The 19,141-nt window shown below is 37.9% G+C and overlaps 1 long non-coding RNA gene across 1 annotated transcript; it reads left to right on the top strand.

The window, feature by feature from the left end:
- Positions 1-12,048: 12,048 nt before the first annotated feature.
- LOC113480238 lies at positions 12,049-18,633 on the top strand. The gene is made up of 3 exons (XR_003398446.1): positions 12,049-12,187; positions 12,899-13,002; positions 18,535-18,633. It is a non-coding gene; the product is annotated as an uncharacterized LOC113480238 (long non-coding RNA).
- Positions 18,634-19,141: the final 508 nt, after the last annotated feature.

The raw sequence follows: 19,141 nt of genomic DNA, 5'->3' as shown, positions 1-19,141 counted from the left end.
GGATGTTTACAGGCTTAAAAAAAGTGAGTTTATGATATAAAACCAGAATTACTTCCTTTTTAAATAAACCCAATTGGTGCTGTAATTGAGATGAGCATGCTATTTTTTTCACACAATAATCTGATATGGGACTTGCTTTTCTCAAGAGACTTGCTTGATCTGCTCTTTATAGACATTCAGTCTCTGTAAATATGCTTTTGGTTTCTTTATCAGTAATAGCATTAGACCTGAATGCTTTAGTATACAGTATAATGGGATATTAAAGGGCTTTCTGTATATGTTCTAGACAAGCTAGTCTAATAGAAAGAAATGAACACACATTGAAAGATATTCTTTACAAGTAGACAGTACCATTTATAAGATTTTCTTCTACCATTTAGTTCTTATATTTTTAGAGAAAATCACATTGTTTTCTTTGCCTTTTTTCTCTCTGTCATTGTTCGCCTTTTCTTCCTGCTTGTACTTTGCTACCTAACCATCTGACTATCTGTGTTGCCATGGGAAGGACTGTAATGCCATAAATTCGGAGAAGTTCCTGTGTTCCTTTTTTTCCATTTTGTTCTTACACAATCATTAGCACAGATTAGCTCCTTTCATAAGGGTGTACTGGCACTAGAGCCGGCTTGTAAAATATTCCATTTTGGAAAAGTTACAGCAAAAACATTTTACATGTTTCACAGAAAGGCACCAACCTACGCAGGCAAAAGCTGATGTTTCCCAACCTGTAGATACCTGACTGTTTGAGAACTGAGCCAAATTATGGGCAGTTATCCATCTAGTCTTACAGTAGCTAATGTGAATTCTGGAAATGCTAAAAAATGGAGGAAAAAAACCCACGTTAAATCACAAAAAAAACCTGCTGGATGCCTTAGGGGATTTGTAATACGATACAGAGGTTTTAATTGTTAAACCACTGGTTAAATCCGCCACAGGCTAGTAGTGAATGAAATTTCCTACCTTCTAAGATCTGTGAAGTGTGGTCTATCTAAAAGGAGCCAGTGGTCTCAGCTCAGTTGTTAATGCCAGCTCTTTCCATTAGAAAAAAGAGAGCTTCCTTAACTGGTACTAGCATACAGACACTCAGTGGGCTCAGTGGAAAGGCAATGGACAAACAGCTACCAAAAGCAGTTTCTCCAAGTACCACAGTGTAAATAGTAGACTTGGATTTGTTCTACAGACAGCTTTTTCAGCCACAAATGTTTCTGGAAAATGGCTTCTGAGAGTCACATCTGATGGAGTAAAAAGGAATGTACCACTATGGCAGAGGCAGAATTACACACTGTAATGCAATCAATCTTCCTCAAGAATATCTAGACAGGCCCCTTTACGTATCAGAACAGGATGCCCTGCATGTTGTTCACTGGAAGTGCCAGTTGGCATCATCAGGCCATATCCCCACATTACTGGCATTTACAGTTCAGAAGCAGGATTGGGGGCCCAGGCTTAGTTCATCCGGACACAGTTCCAAAGCTCCAACAGAGGCAAAATCAAGTCCCTGGCTGGTAGTCTGCAATGAACATAATCTAGCCCTACTTCTGCAGTTGTATTAATCACCCAGTGTTGACATGAGTAACAATTTATTTTGACCAGTAAAAACCAGAAGTACAATTCAGAAAATACAGGGAGCAGACGCACAAAGTTTAGAAAGTCAAGTGTAAAGAGTCACTGTCCCGACTGCAACCACATGCTAATCTCACATTTGGCTGGTGGCTGTGTGCTGAGCTACTCTGTTCAATATTTTGCATGTTGATTGGCTTGTTATTCACTTCTGCCTCTGTTGGAAGCCAGACTAACCTGTGGGGGAAGTGTTGGAAAACAATTACAGTATATTGAAATGGTCATACAAGTACAGCATACTGCAATACTTCACATAATTTATTAGGTGTTACTACATTCACTGGCACTCACGTGACAAAGATTTTAACAAGACTGACAAATAGAACAACATCTGCATTCCCATAAGGTCCTTTGAGAAGAAAATTTTAAATTAAACAAAAAGCACACTTATTACAGTGCAAACACTGCAATCAAGTGGTCTGCCTTGACTCTCAATATATTATGTTAACACAGTATGGTTGCCAGAGTAAAATAGAAATGTTCATTACAGCAGCAATTAATTGCTTACTATTTTTGAAAATTAACATTTAATATACTTTTCCAAGCCAAACCAGTGTTACTTTGAATTTTCATGCATCGTTTCTTTATTTTTGTCCCTATTGTGCACACAAGGTCAATTAACTGGCAAATATAATTATTTTAGAAACATAGCAAGCTGCAGCTATTATAAATAACAACTTATTTGCATATTTCCTTGTTTCTGAAGAGAATGGCAACGTGGGTCTGAAAATCTTTGAAACGGCAATACAGTGAGATATTATTTTTAAGTAAATATACTATTTTAGTAAGTATTCTAGCGAATATGCTATTTCTTAGGTTAAAATCAGTTAAGTAGAAGCAGGGTTGCATATTTGAGAACTTGCTTCATTTGCATCTTGAAAACGGAATGGAATGGAATGGAACGGAAAGCTTTCAAGCTTTATTGTTCAACTCTGCAATTCTGTTGCTCTTTATAAATGAAACAGAAGAGATGTGTGCAAATATATCACACATTCCAGCCTAAATGAACTTTTCCAATTGTAAATGAATATCATTGTTTGTAGTCACCTTCACAGTATTCCTGAAGTTGAAGCTGTGAGCTGAATTCTGACAGAATTTTGTGAAGGATTTGGGAAAACATGACTCACAAGATTTTAATACCGGCAGACTAAGACCCCTTTCTGATTCTATTTTTGATTTCCAGGGTGTCTTTAAATAAAGAAGATATTAAAGACCAAGGGACAATAGAGAAGAGCTGTAAGGATGCTCTCTTTTAAAAGCAGAAATCAAAGGGCAGCACTTCTACTGTGCACTATATATGGCAATCTCTTTGTCTGAATATTGAAGAACTGGTTGGTACTAGCATGCTGTGCTGAAACTGCATGGCTATAGAGGTTTTCCTAGACATATTTCTTGATGACAACTGCATGCTGTTGGATTTGTTTCAGTGACTGTGAATCTGTGAGCCATGCATATTGTGTTCCATTTGCCACTTCACAAGAAAAAATATTTAGTGAGTTTATGGCAAGCAGAACACCTCATTTATGCTGATTGTGGTATATGGGGTGATTTGTAGATTCATGCATGCTGAGCTTCAGGCACGTTGGCGTTCAGGCACTTTGAAAAAACTACATTGGGTGACTTTGAGATTGGATTTGAGATTTATCCCCCAGCCTCAGTACAATTCATGTGTTGGGGTGCTCCTACTGAGACCTACCAATGGGAGCTGACAGCTGCATACAGTGCACTGGAAACATTTTAAAGCTTGCTGTAAAGAAAATAGAGCAGTCTACGCCTAGCAGGGAGGAAAATCGATGACTCGGCACTTGGCAGTGGTGACCAGCAGGATGCTTCTGATGAATGCTGAGTCATTGATTTCCCTCCCTGATCAGCAGCAGCTGCTCCATTCACACTGCAGAAAGCCTTCTTGCCACGACCACATGTGTCAGCAGGCTTTACTGTCATTAAAGCAAGAAGTATTAGCTGACAAGACATCCAATTTATGTATTTTTGGGTTTGATATCGCTCCTTACAGTTTCAAAGTTGCTTCTCAGCTAGGGCACCTAAAAGGACACACATATCAAGGCAGGAGATCCAACAGCACAAGCAGTTTCGTAGATACAAACAATATTTCCGTGAAAGATGTGTGAATGTTGCCCAAGCCTTCAGTTTCTTTTCTCACCAGGATGCAGATATTTCATAAACTCCGAGCACAGTCAAGCAGAGAGCTTAAGATACCTTCTGCAAAGGTAGGCTTCGAGTCAGCACAACGCTTATGGTAGGAAAGCTTACATGTTTAGAGTTAGATGTATGTGTAAATATTTAGATGAACTGGGCTCTTTTCATGAAGGTGCCATGCCTTCAGTGTATTTTGTGATGTAATATGGTATGGCTGAAGACCAAAGCCTAATTGTAGTTTAGCATTTTCTGACAATAAAAAGGCAACAGGTAAAACAGGTGAGACTACACTGAATGACTGCAATAAAAGTACAGTCGGAGCAGGTTATTACAAATCTCAGCATTTGATGAGTATGTATATATTTCTCAACATGTTCTATCATTTGTTATGTTGTTTATATTACCATAATTACTACTTAATAAGTTAATGTGTTTGTAGATGTGTTTGAACTGTTCCTTGAGGAAGCAGTTTACAGAAGGAGATAAAAGAAGAGAAGGGGCTATCATGAGATAAAAGCTGTTTCTCAGGATTAAAATTGACTGAAATACGCTATTTATAGTCAGGTACTTCACAGTAGCAGTGCTGAGCTTCTTCATTTCAGGTTCCATTCATCACAGAATATGCATGACTCTGCCTCGAAAACACTCACAGGAAAAGTCATAGGTCAGGCTTCTGTGCTTAAACTGGTATTTCAGCAAAACCTCACGTGGCCAGCCACAAAAACCATTTTCACTAAACTTTGGAGGCTCTCATCCTTTGAAAAAGAGCCTCTACCACAGTGACAGGCCTGGATTCAGGAGAGCCCGTAACTGGTAAACTGCATTTTCCTAGTTAATTCAGCTGCACACTGGAAATTCCTCTTTTATAGTTGGCTCCCCTCTTTCAGGAGGCACAAGTCCACTTAAATTAATTTTCTTTTATTTAAAAGTGACCTCCTTCTGGCTTCAGTGAGTCCCTGTTAGAGCTGCATCAAACTCAGTGGTTTAGGTTTACATAGATTTTGAAAAGTGTCCATCAGCTACAACATCCAATCAGTGTAGTGTTTGTGAATTTATGAACTCTGAAATTTAAGATAAAGATCACTGCCAGCACCCTTCCTTTGCCTTATCTCACAAAATTTCTAAAAGCTCTCCCCCGTTCTGCTATGCCTAGGGGCAGCTGAGTAGGCTCCTCCTCATGCTAGCAGTTGCATTAGCACAGAAGCTTTCAAGGATAACTGCTGCTCCTCGGGGAGCCCCAGGAATAGGAGCAGGCAAGAGTGCTCTCATTCTTTTATTCCTTTGCACATCTGGGGTCTGAAGTATCTTAGGCTGTGCTAAAAATCTGCTAACTTAAGAAACAAGTCTTTGAAATCAGATTGTCAGATATATTGCAGTTAATGATCCATGTAACTTCTGAAATCATACACATATCACTTTCTTTAAAATTGTTGACCAAGGATATAAAGAATACAACAGAAATAGCAAGTGAACTCAACAGTATAACGTGATCCCTGTGTCATGCTTCTGAGTTTCTCAGGGTCTGTCTCTGGGTTTCTTTGGTACGATCCACATGGCCAGAAACTAATCTTACACATCAACAGTTGCAACTGATGCCATTAGCAACGTTCTTGAAAGTCTCTATTTAATTTGCTGATGATTTTAGTAAAATACTAACTGCAAACTGAGGGCCAGGTCCTGGTACTGACTGATGGCAACATGACATGGAGAAGAAGAGAGATCAAATGAAAAATAAAAAATACCACAGATCCTACATAATGACATTACTGACTGAAAACTAAGGAATACTGTACTCAGGATAGAATTCAGAGAGAATAAAATACTTTCTGTGTAAAATATTTTAAACTATAAAACTGATTGGGAGGGGATATGCTACTCATAAAAGATGAATTTTCAATACAAGTGACGCAGATTGGGATATGCAGTCCAAGTTTTGGATAACAAGAAGTTTCATTAAAGAGACGTTCCAATGAACAAGATCCTGCTGTGTTTAGATCATATCTATCTAATAAAATTAAAGATTTAGTCATAATTAATATAGATCCAGACATTTACCTAATTAAAATGGATAGAAATAATTGATTATACATTTCCTTATGAATTAAAATAAACATATAAATTAGTGTTCTTCAAAAGATAATGTATAACTAATGCTTTGATGATAGAAATCTCACATTATTTTTAATGTAAGGTTGCTGCTGATTATAAAAAAAAGTATATGATTACAATTAGTAAGATTGTCTAAAACACCATATGAGTCGATGGAGCTATGACAGCTTACAATATCTGAGAATCTACTCCTTATCTTCAGCCAATGAGGAGCACAGAATCAGCATCTGTCAGGAGGAACGCTTCCTTAGAGCCACTATCCAACGAAACCCTTTTTAGGTGAAAAATCAAAACAAATTACAACACTGCAAAGACTACCACCATAACTGAGACAGTGTCAGTACATATAAAAGAGGAAAATGTATCTGAAAATAATGAATAAAAAAAGGCTTTCTATAACGATGTGAAATTTTGTGAAGTTTAAAGTTTTTCTTGAGCTCTGAAATCAGATAAAATCCTTGAAAACAGACCTTATTTCAAAACTATCAATACTTTTTTAAGGCATTTTATACAAAGAATATTACAAAGCTGATGGAAAGCCTATCTGTGATGTAACTTTTCCAGCATTCTGGTTTTAATAGACAACATACTGGAGGATGTTGCTTATTTAGCAAAAAACCCTGAAGTATAATGGATATGTCTGTATGGTAAAAAGGAAACAAAGCAGGAGTTTAGTGTTTTTCACACCTTATTAAAGGATTTTTTGAAGTTGGGGAAAAGACCGAAGAACTTTATTCTGAACAGTGTAAGTGACAACTTTTGCATCTAGCAATGTTCAAATTCCAAATTTAGAAAATGACAAATCAGTTTACAAAATTTCTGTCATCCCAATTGATCTGGAATGGCAAACATGAGAAAACTTGATGCACAAGTTTTCTGAAAAGTAAATATTACCTTTATTGCTGTGCATTTGCTATAGTATCTACTGTTATAAGTAGAAGCAGCAGAACAGAAAATGGAAAAATATGTATGTTCCATAGTGAGCATACCAGGCTGTCCCTAGATGGCATAACATTTGAAGCTGTCATATTGTATTGTATGTAACCTTTCTGTTATATCCCTGAAAATAAACCCAGAGTATTCAAGAACAGCACCAAATAGGCTGCCTTTTGGACACAGAAGAAATCCTTAAAATATATTCCACTAGCTCTCAAATGTTCAGAGAAACAGCTGTTCAATCTTATGTCATATCTCTACACCATTCTTATTGCAAAAGATAGAGACCTTGCATAATCAACATATTTTCCTGGCATGTTCTCCCATTGCTCCTATTCTCACACTGCTAATGTAACTGCTGCATTAGCAGCACTTCTGTTTTACCAAACATGCTGAAGATTATTTTCTAGAATAGACTTTCACAGACTGCGCTTCATGAATACTGCTGGCTAGAGCTGTCAGGCTCCTCCTTTACTGAAGACATAATTTCACTTTTAACTAAAGACATCTGGTCAATATTTATTAAAGCTTGTAGATCAGGTTGATGATATGGGGCAAGAAATTGAGCTGTTGTAAAACTGGTATGGCTATAACATACCTAGCAGAGATATGCTGGATTAACATCAGTACAAAATCTGCCCTAAAAACTACAATATAGGAAGACACTAAGTAGGTATGCAACTTTTTTTAAACTGATTTGAACCTGAAATCTTAATTTTCCCTAGATGTAACGTGGGAATATTCTGGCCCTTAAGCAAAGCTATTTGAAGCTAATGTCCTAGTGCAGATAAGAACTGAATTTAGCTCAATGTGCATTCACTGGATATGTTCCATCCTGTAGAAACACCTCTCCCCATCCAGCACGACAAATATGTAGGACAGACAGCATACAGTACTATTTCATTTTCTCTTCCTTTTTAAAAACTTCTTCTCAAGCATTTCTTGTCTCTGTATGTGTGTGCATGCACATGTTTCTAGCCCTCCTCTTTCATTTCTTTTCTCTGTAGGGCACCGAAAGTGCTTTTCAGGTGGGAGGGCAGCAGAGTAAAATTGACTACCATTCTAGTCAATTTGCTTCAGCAGCCATTCCATGTGTAAAGCACTTTATACAGAAGGAAGCTTTTTAGACCTTAAGACCAAAAAATCTATTATTTTACAGCCATGAGGTCCCTGTGAAATCAGTGAGGTTTCAAGAACTCATGCGAGGATAGAATTTGGCATGGAACCTACTGAAAAAAAAGCCTATTAAGACCTTGCAATCTGTTTCCCCTTGTTTTTCTTATTAGCACAAGAGAGTCTCTCAGGAGGAAAATGATTTGTTCTAGACAAGAATGTCTTTACCTAAGAACTTCAAGCAGGTTACACAGAAGCACTGAAGCACTTTTCACTGCCTCCTACTGTCTGAAACTGAATTGTAGTGTTATTTTAAAATCAAATAGAGAAATAAAATTATCTCGTTGCATCCAGTTAATGTGTCTCCTGCTTGATAGACCTGGTATATGGTCCAATGATAAGCACCATCCGTTTCATTCTTCTGGTGTTTACTGTTTTACTATGATCTTACCTGAATTTAGGCTTAACCCGTTACTTAATAGGTGGTGTACCTTTAAATCTTTAATGATGTCTGAGAGCAGGAAGTAATTTTTACTTAATTTGTTGAAGACTGGTGTTGAGGACAAACATACTTTTTTTTTTGTTGCCATTAACCTAGAATGAAGGTCATTCCCACTAAAAACATGCAGTTGTTACTTGCACATAGGAAAAGTCAGCAGCCTTCCATGCACTCAAGACAACATCAGACTGGTCAGACATTCAGTGTAATAAATAAGCCTTTTTAAAACACACAGTCTCACTGGATACTTGCTCACAAAGGCTTCAAGACCATCATTAAAAAAAACCCCAAAACCCCAAAAAACCAACCTCAGGACAACGGAAAAACTACAATTAATTTCTAGTATCATCAGAGAAGTTACCTGGCTTCCAGTTGCTACCCGTACTAAGTTGCCTACTATTCACATACCAGTAAGAAATCCTGTATTTTCCACGTTACTTTCAATAGTCCTTTTTATAAAATTGCCTGACTCTCATGACAGATTTTAGACCTCACAGGCCCCCATCCTTGGAAAGGTTTTTAGGTGAGATTTTAACGGAAACTTTTTCATTAAGAAAAAAGCACTCACCCCCCCCCCCAAATTTGGACACCCACAGACAAATTTTCATTTGTTTTTATTGGAAGGAGAGAAGTAACATGTCACATCTCTCTGACCACGCAGCTTGTTAGGTTTCCAGGAAGTAGCTATCTGGGATGCCCAGTGAGGCAACTAGTCAGGAAACGAAAATATAACCAATTGCTCAGTCAACCATGTAATAATCCCTAAGTAATGCATACAGAAGGTGAGCTGTATAGCTGTGTAGTGTGTCATTCAGGAGGGAAGTCACCCTGCTCCTAGATAACCCAGAAAGTTGGCCAAATAAAGAGTGCATCTCAAGAATATGGATCAGGCCTTGAGAGGCTACAAGAATGTGACTGAAAGCTAAGGGCTTGCCCAGGGGTGAGAAATGAGTCTACTGGACAATTTCCTAAAGCCTCTAGTAACAGATCAGAGAATATTACAAAACAGGATAGGAAGGAACTTCAAGAAGAAATCTTGTGCCTACCCCAAGATGTGCTGACCTATACCCTTCTCATTCCCAACAGGCCTTTTTTTTCTAACCTCAACGTGACAGAAAAAGGTAAAGGTTCTACAGCAATCTGTGCTTCACTATCTTTATTGTCAAATAACCCTTTTGCCTAAAGCCTGGCCAAACTTTCTGTGTTGCACTTGAATCACTTATTCTGTCCTGTCCACAAGGTTATTCCCTTTGGCTTTACATCAGCTTTTTAAGTATTTGAAGACTGCTATCATGTTTCTTTTCTGTCTTTTATTCTTTAGTCTAAACAACCCCAAAACTTGTAATCTGTTCTCATAGGTCACTATATTGCTCTGTTCTGGTCCATGTGAGATTTAAACCTGAACTTAGCTTAGACCGTTCCACGCTTGTAAACCAGACAAAATACATTATGCATTGAGCAGTCCTGTTTGTACAACTCAAATTACTCTTCCCCCCCTTTTTCTGAACTTGCAAGGCATTGCCCATTTATGTTCAAGCTGCAGTCAACTACAACCCTTAGTTCCTTTCCTCTAAAACTGTAAATTAGTCAGTTGTTTCTCACTTAGTTTATGCTACAAATGATTCTTCTTGTCCAAGCACAGAAACTGGACTTGTGTTTAATTGCATCCTTTCTAATTTGTCAAGATTCCTTGGAACTCAAATCATGGTCCCCTCCATAACTGGAGTCTTCAAAGCTATGTGGCATCTACAGATTTAATAAGAACATTCTTTATACTATCATTGACATCTCTAATGAAAATATTTAACAGTATCTGGCTCAGGACAGATCCCTGTGGGACCACATTTGACACATCCTTCCCTATTTACAGTAAATCATCGGTAACTATTCTTCAACTTTGGTTTTGCAGGCCATTTTGCTAACACTCCATAGTAGATCTTTTTCTTGATCTTGTTTTTCCAGCTTGTTTGAGACAATATTATGTTAAACAAGAATGTTTTAAAGCATCTCTAAAGTTAAAGTCTATAGCCTCAAGAGATAGGGTGTAAAAACACTGTTCCTAGGCTTCTAGTACTTTCATGCCTTCAAAGAGCACTGCCTAAGTAGTTTTACACCCACGGGTTGTCATCCCTTCACCTGCCCTGACTTTCTCCCAGTGTAAAGAAAGAACATCCAAGGAAAAAAACCCACTGAGCTGATACAGAAATTCATGGAGTTTGGAGTGGTATGAAGTATGGAGATCAACATGCTATAGAGGTATGCTGTCTCTGAGTCTATTCCTTCACACCCTGGAAAAACCTCCTTTTAACTAAAGATCCCTGTTCCATCTTATAATTGTGGAGGGATTCTGCAAGTATGTGCAACAAAAATTATTACCTCCCAACCAGTTCATCCAATCTAGCCAGTTCAGTTTTAACTCATTCACCTCCACCAGTGCCTGAGAAAGGGAGTATCCAGACCCATACCTTCTGTACTAGCTTGGCCCAGTCAGCGATCAAAGGAAGGAATGTTGGCCTGAATTTCCTTGGTTATGTGCATTACATTAGGCCCTTATCGTTACTTTGATGTCAGTTTTTGTGGTTTAATTATACACTAAGAACTACTCTTAGGTAAGCCAGGAAGATCTGTCCTTATGATTCAACCCTCCCCTTTTTGGCCAGCTGACTGTACATCTAATTAACATCCTAGGCATCAGTTCTGCAGTCCTACCTCAGGCAAACCTCCCATCAAAGTGAATGGGAGTTACCATCTGTGCAGGGCTGAACACAGAGTCAATAGTACAGCACTACAAGTTTGGGCAAACAGTCAATCGTTATGAATTTTTTAGTAATGCTGTTAAAGCGTTCTTAGATTAAAATATTCCTTTTAGTTTAAAGAGATTAGTTCTCTCTTTAACTAGTGTATTTGAGTCACCTGTAAGCAGGATATTTGTGAAAACATTGAGAGGTAATTTTCATTCATTCTTTTAATTTGTATTTCTTCCTCCGTGTGGGGAGATTTGAGCATGCTAGAGGAATCTGATAGATGCAGTGTATACATACCACATCAAGCACACAGAAAAAAGTTACTCCTTTGACATAGATAATTGTGCATTAAAAACTCGAGGTTGAAAGATACAGATACATTCTGGTCAATGCCTAGAGGCAGCAAATGTGAGGGTTTTTTTAATGTCTGGCAGTAGGCTAACATTTCACCCATTGAAGTCAATGATAAGTCTGCTCTTAAAAAAAAAAAACCCAAACAAACAACAACCAGGCTATTCTCAATACTCTAAAACACTGTCCTAAACTTTCAAATTCCGCTACTGGGTAATCTTAGATAGCAATAGGTACTACAAAATCTATTTAGTGATGGGTCACAAGCATTTGGATCTTTTACAATACTGATTTTAAAAGAAAGTATAACAATACCAATAAATCCTTTATGCTATTAAAGACTTTGGAAAAAGCTCAGTGGGATTTGCAGGAGCTGAATCCCATGCTAACCTCCACCTTTCCTGAGTCAATCGCATTTTGCCGTTACTAAGGATGCAGCTTCCGTAATGGTGCTGGATCCCTTCTTAAACTCTCCTCACCTCACCACAACGTCATCCCTCAAAGACTCATAGAATTCCCACACCAGCCAGAGCTCTGCTTCACTTCTGAGTTGTCTTGGAGACAAGGAGGTGCCGAGCTGGCTGACAGAACAGAGTAGCAGCATAGCTTGCTTTGAGCACCCAGTCACCCTACGGCTGGAGCAGAAAGGCTGTAACAGCAGGTAGGTACAGGGGAATATAAATGGGTTGAACACCAGAGAACAGGTTACAAGGCTAATCTTGTAGCATTAGGACAGCACGATAATGTTGTGTGTTCAGCATGTCACCCTTTACCAATGCACACGTAGGTATGAAAATTGTTCAATGTGTTTCTTTTAAGAAGCCAGTGAAATCAGACTGCATACCCTGCCATACTCAGAAACGTAATTTGGATTGACAGAAATTATCATGCTTTGCCTAAGAAGGCAATAAGCTTACGTTAGTCCCTAACCACAACGGCCACAAGAAGTAGCAGTAAACTGCTTCTGTGATTCAGGAGAATGTAAAAACTACTGAAAAGAAAAGCAGTGATGGACTAAAAAAAAAAATGGCACTTGAAACATTGAGAAATTTTATCTAGCATGCCGTGCACGAAACCTGCTCTTAGGCAGAAATAAAAGACATTAGTTTATTTTCTGTAACAACAGACATAAAAGATTTTTTCATACAGAAATGATCAAAGAATAAATTCAGTTTTTAGTTTAAAGTTTTCTCTGTATTGTGTTTAATTGAGGGGGGAAGGTGGGTGGTGATAGGGGAGAACTTAAGAATCTGGCTATCTTTAAAGAAGGTTTTCAACCTAATATATTTTCAGCAGTGAACTGTGCTGGGTAGAAATCTATCTTGTACTTGTCACATCTATATTAAATTATCTACTTTTTTCATTTTACAAGGGAAGACGTGAGCAGAACATTACTCAGCTGTCAGGATACAGGACTGTGCTGCTGAGGAAAGTACAAGTGAATATATTCTGCAAAACTGCAAATCCAGCACAAAGGTACCAGAGGAGGGATTTGTGTCACCAGTTTTACCTACTGTGTTCCTGGAAGGCAGTTTTCAGTAGGCTTTGTTTTGACTGCTTTTTGCTATGATGATATTTTAAACCTGATCAATGGCCCTTTCTTCTGCAAAAATTACAGTGTTACAGTTACAGACTACAGTGCTACAGATAAGGACTGGAAAAATATTTTTCGTTTTCAACAAATACAAACTGACTGATGTAAAGACACTACGATGACTTGTGCAGATGCTCCTTACCTTACTCAAAGAGTAGTAAAGAACAATCCTTGCAACTCAGTTTTTAGTGTTTTGCAGGTATTCTGGCATAAAACAGAGTAGTTATAAAAGCATTAAGATACATCCTGAGAACATTATAGACGTTGTATTAATTCTTCCCTAGACTATACATGTGAAAACAGAAAGAAGACCACAAAATTCCCTGATAAGTTCTCCACATTTGCCTTGCAAGCTGACCTTGCAGGTCTTAGACTTTGCTGTAATCATTCTTCCCACTTAAAGCACTAAACATATAAAAGAAAATCTTATATTCCTTATAAAGATAATTTTAAACTGTAGAGTGGCATCAGACTTCCAGGGTTCAAAAAATGCCAGAAAGTTAAGCTTGAGTGACTGAACTGTGACCATAGCAGGTGGGCAAGGAATATGCTTTGGTATGGCTAAAAGTTGGATTCTAGAAGAACAAATGCTGAAAACCAAGATAGTTCCTGTGCCTACTTCCTTCCAAAATAATTGCATGTTAGCAGTGCTTCTTACTGCATTTCCCTGACTGTCAGGGTATCATCCTGTACCTCTGTGTACAACAAGAAGTCGAATGAGGGCTTTTTTACATGAGAAAGTTATTGTACAATAAAAATAAAATGTCATATTACAGTGTGTTAGTAACTTTGCAATGTGTGCATGTATTCAGTATACTGCAGAGTAACCTCTCCTTATGTTTACTACTCATAAAGAACATCAGAATGGGATGATAATACTCTACAGCTAGTGCTGTCTACATTTGTTGCCTAATATATCATACAGTTCATCACACAGAAAAACCCCAGGACACAAACAGAAGAATAAAAGAAGAGAAAAAGCAAATTTATCCCACTAAATAAGCAAGCAATCACGAAGGAAAAATATCAAATGTCAACCCTGAAATATTTTACATAAAAATACAGACAATCCATCTCTAAAATATTCCTAACTTCCACTCTGGTAAGTCACTGTGCACAAAGAGCTGGACATTAGTTGTTTGCCAAGAACATGTTTAATCTAGAATCTGCAGACTCTGTCACCAAAGGTGCAAGAGATGAACACAGTACACTTCCCCAGCTCATTTTCAGAAGGGGAAAACACCAAATGAGCTGCCAAAACGAGGGCAATCTCCAGTGTCATCAGAAAGCACTGAACTTAGACTATGTCATTGTCTGTCTTGTCTGCTCGGTTTCGTTTCCCCTCTCACAGAATCCTTTCAGCAGTTGCACTTCATGTGGCATTCGGTTACACAGAAGCCTGCTCAGCTCTTGTTTGATCTTGTTTGTTTACCTCAGTCATGTCATATGCACTAAATCTATTTTCCAGCTTATGACAAGTGCTTCCATTATTTTTTCTTTCCAGCATCCTAAGCATCTTAAATGCTGGCCACAGAAATGCTGCTCTTTTCTCTTTTCCATTTTCTTATTTGACAGAAACATATAAACAGGTTTATGCGTAATTTGAGTTTTAAAGTTCACCAAGCTTTTGCAGTTCCTTACTGATATGCCTGAATACAGGGACATATTAAATTTTTAGCTTACTTGAACTACTTTTGAGGAACGCAAAGGCAAACTGACAATATGAACCCAACTACGTAATTCATCTCTGCTAGGGGTTAAGCTGCAGGAAAATACCTTCAGAAGGAAAAACAGGAGGTAATACATCTTTCCTTCTAGCCAGATGTTCTTGGGAGGAAAAAATAAAGTTTCACCTTAGCATCAAATTAACTGCCAGCCAGAAGGGTCCATGCTGATATACCATCCCTTGAGCTTGTTGGTCTAAATGTTGCTGACCTGTGAATGTGATGAGTTCCTCTTCTTTTGGAATGACACTAAAGTTCTCCAAACATGTGCCCCTGGACCACCCCCAGCTTTCACTTGTGACAGTGGCATATCTCATGGGTGCCTGCCTTTCAACATTTCTCATTTAGGTGTATTCCTAAACTGAAGAGCCGTATTTTCCCTTAAAACAAAGATAGAGTGACTTATGAGAACTTACCAGAAGTCTGTTTGATAAAAAGCACATTCTTTTGTACTGCTGAACATCCTGCACTACTAATAAATTCATAATGAGAATAAAAGGTGCTCATCTCAGCAGGGAAAGGATAGATCCTTGTACTGCTTATAAATATAGATGCATACTTTACAAAAATAATTTATAAGTCAGACCTATTATCTCTTTGCACCTTCTGTAGTAGAATACTGGAAACAATGAATAGGATGTAATCGGTCCTTGTGCCATGCTAGGGACCTCCATGACAAACATATGCACTCATTTACTGTGTGACCACTAAACTGCTAATTAATAATCAGTACTCTAACAAAAGCAGCATCTTTATCTACTTCAGGGCATATTTCCATATATTAGGGTATTTCAAAGTATGTATCAGAGCCATGTAGCAAGATCTCATTCAGACACTGACTGTGACTTTTGTGGCAGCAGGAACTGGACTCCAAGACACTGTGGTTTGCAGGAACATAACACTTTTTCAACAGCTTTTCTCTGAAACTTATGAATTAGATCTTTCTAGTCCCTTATACCACAGCTTGGCAGAGCCAGTGGAAAGCAAGAATGCTATGGATCTTCTTCATTATTAGCCTTTTGCCCAAGAAGGTTTTCTTACTATTTGATTTTTCTTCCTTTGCACGTTTTGCTTTAGCTTTAGCAGCTGAGTATCAGCTGCTAGAATATGGACTGCCAGAACCCACTCTGGCTTCATGAAGTGTTGCACTAAAGCTCTGTAGGCTCATGTGACACTAATCCCCCCCTGCACATACAGTGCATGTATCTGTCTTGACATCCACCCTAAAATTTCCCAGAGCTTGCCTTCAAGACTTCAAAGGAGATTTCCTTACAGTTCATGTGCTTTTTCACTATTATTTTCAAACAATGCGGTATGTGAAAGCAAATGCCCTGCCCTCCCACAAGTGAGACAAGCAATAAAAAACAAAGCGCCATTGTATGAATTGAAAGACATTAAAAAAATTGAGATAGCATTGTTAACCAGAGCATTAGGGACTCTGCCTATAAAAACCTCACCAGACACTGATTCTTTAACTCACCTTTCAGTAAATAACTCACTCATGTAATCATTAAAATTGATTACAATAAAAAAATAATAAAAATTAGATAATGATACAGCTGAACTACAAGTCATGTGACTTACTCTTTATATTCTGTTCTACAACCTTTTTGCTTGTGGTTTTATATCCCAATGTTATTTTTTTAGGTCACTTAAGTTGTTTTGGAAAAAGACTGTATTTTCACTCATTTAAATGTCATATACACCTACTTATTTACCCAATAAATAACAGGAAGGGTATGGATAATTTGGAAAATCTGATAACACGCTTTTTATGAACTCTACCTGATGTTGAGAAGGACCACGAAAAACACTGAAAAGGATGTCTTCTGTGAGGAGAAACGTATTTTTTAATCTGTAAAACTCCTGACATTGAAAGATGCTGACTGAAAAGGTCAGAGAAACACTCTGTATTTGAAGGAGAGAGCCTTAACTAAAGAGGTATTTGAAGAGAAGGAACTCAGAAATCGTGGCCGGACACATACCCAAATCCCAAAGAGTAACTGTAAGCACTGAGAAGAGACACAGTGTCATGAGAGTTGACTGCTCTATCTGAATATGTTCACTTCTCATGCTAAAGCAAAGAGGGTTTGCAATTCAAATCCCTCTGTACAATGTGTTGATTCCATTGTCTATGTTTGTGACTGTACAGCTGAAACTAGTCCACCAGATGGAGAGCAGGAGAAAGAGATAATGAACCTTATTAAGTGCCCTGACAGGCTAATACTGGTCCTGGAAATTAAGGGAAGGGGGTTTGAAAGACCCTCCTTTAAAGTAATGGTGTCAGCTAGAAACTCTGTGCCAGGAAGCACGCCAAGGATGGTGCCTGGAGCCTGGCCAGTGATTTTGGAGAAGTTTAGAAGCGTGTAGACAGTATGTCTGTAGATCCAATTACAACCTAGTAAACGCTGAACTTCAGGAATGTTACCAGAGCTGTGCAACAGTCCTCACCAGTAGTGCTGCTTGTATATGTACACGTAAAACTACTGTTGAGACATGGAACAACACTTTGAAATAGTTGCTTGCTGTCTCGAAACAGACTTGAAGTTAACTTGAGCCGCTCTACATTCCTGCAATTACAAATCACTCTTGAAGTTCAGACCCCACAGAAAAGTATGGATCTGAACATTCATAAATACTTGGGAATTTTCTAGAATATTTAAACTCTAATCTAAATTAATTGTACACTATGAGTCACACAGTTATTTCATAATACACAATCATCACGCATCCATCCCATTTTTTAAAAAAAATGGATAAATTTTATAGTGCAGGCAGAAATCTTAGTGAAAATGATAGTTTTGGACACTAATCTAACATCAAGAAGCCATTGCACTTCTCAATAATACTGCACAGCTCCGCTACCTGCACAGCACTGTTTGTATTTCTCTGGGCCAGCCTCCACATATGGAGCTCTTAGCCAAAGCATGGATGTTCTGGATACTCACTGTCATAACCTTCACTTACAAACTCAGCCAAATTCAGCCCCAAAACTTCATAAACAGTTACGTTAGGTAATGCTTGTGCACAGCACGACTGGTATAGAGATGTTTGATATTGAAATCTCACATATGCCCTTCGTTCTAAAATAATTAGTGATTGTAATTTTGTCCCAGGCTGTTCACTGTCTCCTCAGACACCACACAGAACCCATGACTGCGCCATCTGCAAATACATTTGAACAAGGAAGTTTTGAGCACCTGCCAGAAAGCAGAATATCAGCAGAAAAATACATTTACTCAAAGAGAATGAAAATTTGCATGCCAGCAAAAATAAACCCAACACCACCATCACCATTACGCTAGTGAAGTGGTATTGTAAATGTGTGTTGCTTGTTTGCTAACTCTGAGAGCAAATAAGAAACCGGATGCTTGTGTGTGAGCAGGATACAGTCTCTTCAAAAAGAAAAGGATTTTCTAAAACATCAAGCCAAACTGCTAGAAAATGCATCTGTCCATTTTAATTTTTTTAGGTGAGAAAAATAAGTGGGTTTAATAATTAAAAAAAATAATAATAACAGGATTTTTCCTGGAAGTTCCTGAGAAAAAGCTATAAAAGCTATATTCCCTTTGAGCTTGATTTCTTTTATTACCACCTATAATTGATTCCCAGGTTTTAATCACTCATATGTATTTGCAACAGTACTGACTGGAGAATGTCTCCTATATAGGCTTTATTTATTTTTTCCAGAGGAGGGAGACGGAGGCCTGAAGCCATGATTTTGTCTTCATTCTGCGTGCAACATATCTCAAGGACAGAGCACTGGACTGTAAACAAAAGGGACAGCTGTAAGGTCATGAACATTCCTGGAAGCCTATTATACACAAATACAATGTGGAAAGAATATGGAAATTGGACAGAGCTTTAGCAATATTCATCTTATGTGGAGTTTTACATGTTTCTAAGAACCCAAGCTATTTTGGATTCTATTAGATCTTTTGTGTTGTATCATTTAATGTATTACAAAGCAGCTTCAGCTAACAGGAAAGGTGGGGGAGAAGTACAAACCTCATGGCACTGCATAATACAACCTTCTTGAGTCAAAACGTTTTGTCTTTATTGGAAAAAAAAACCCACTATATAAAAATCGGAGTTTCACTGTTAAATGTAAAGCACCACATGGAGACAACCGAGGAGGTATGAATGGGAAAGAAAGAAATGTTATCTTTGTGTTTTGTACAGCATATTAGTCCTACAATCTTCCATTCTGCTTCTAGGCCAATCTTTTTCTACTCATTCTCTAAATAAATAAATAAATAAATAATAAATCAGTCAGCGTAGCCTTGATATAAACAAA

The sequence above is a fragment of the Athene cunicularia genome, assembly GCF_003259725.1.
Source record: "Athene cunicularia isolate RWA chromosome 4 unlocalized genomic scaffold, athCun1 chr4_part3, whole genome shotgun sequence".
NCBI lineage: Eukaryota > Metazoa > Chordata > Aves > Strigiformes > Strigidae > Athene > Athene cunicularia.
Note: the sequence above shows the minus strand (reverse complement) of the source record. Positions and strands in the feature narration are given on the sequence as shown.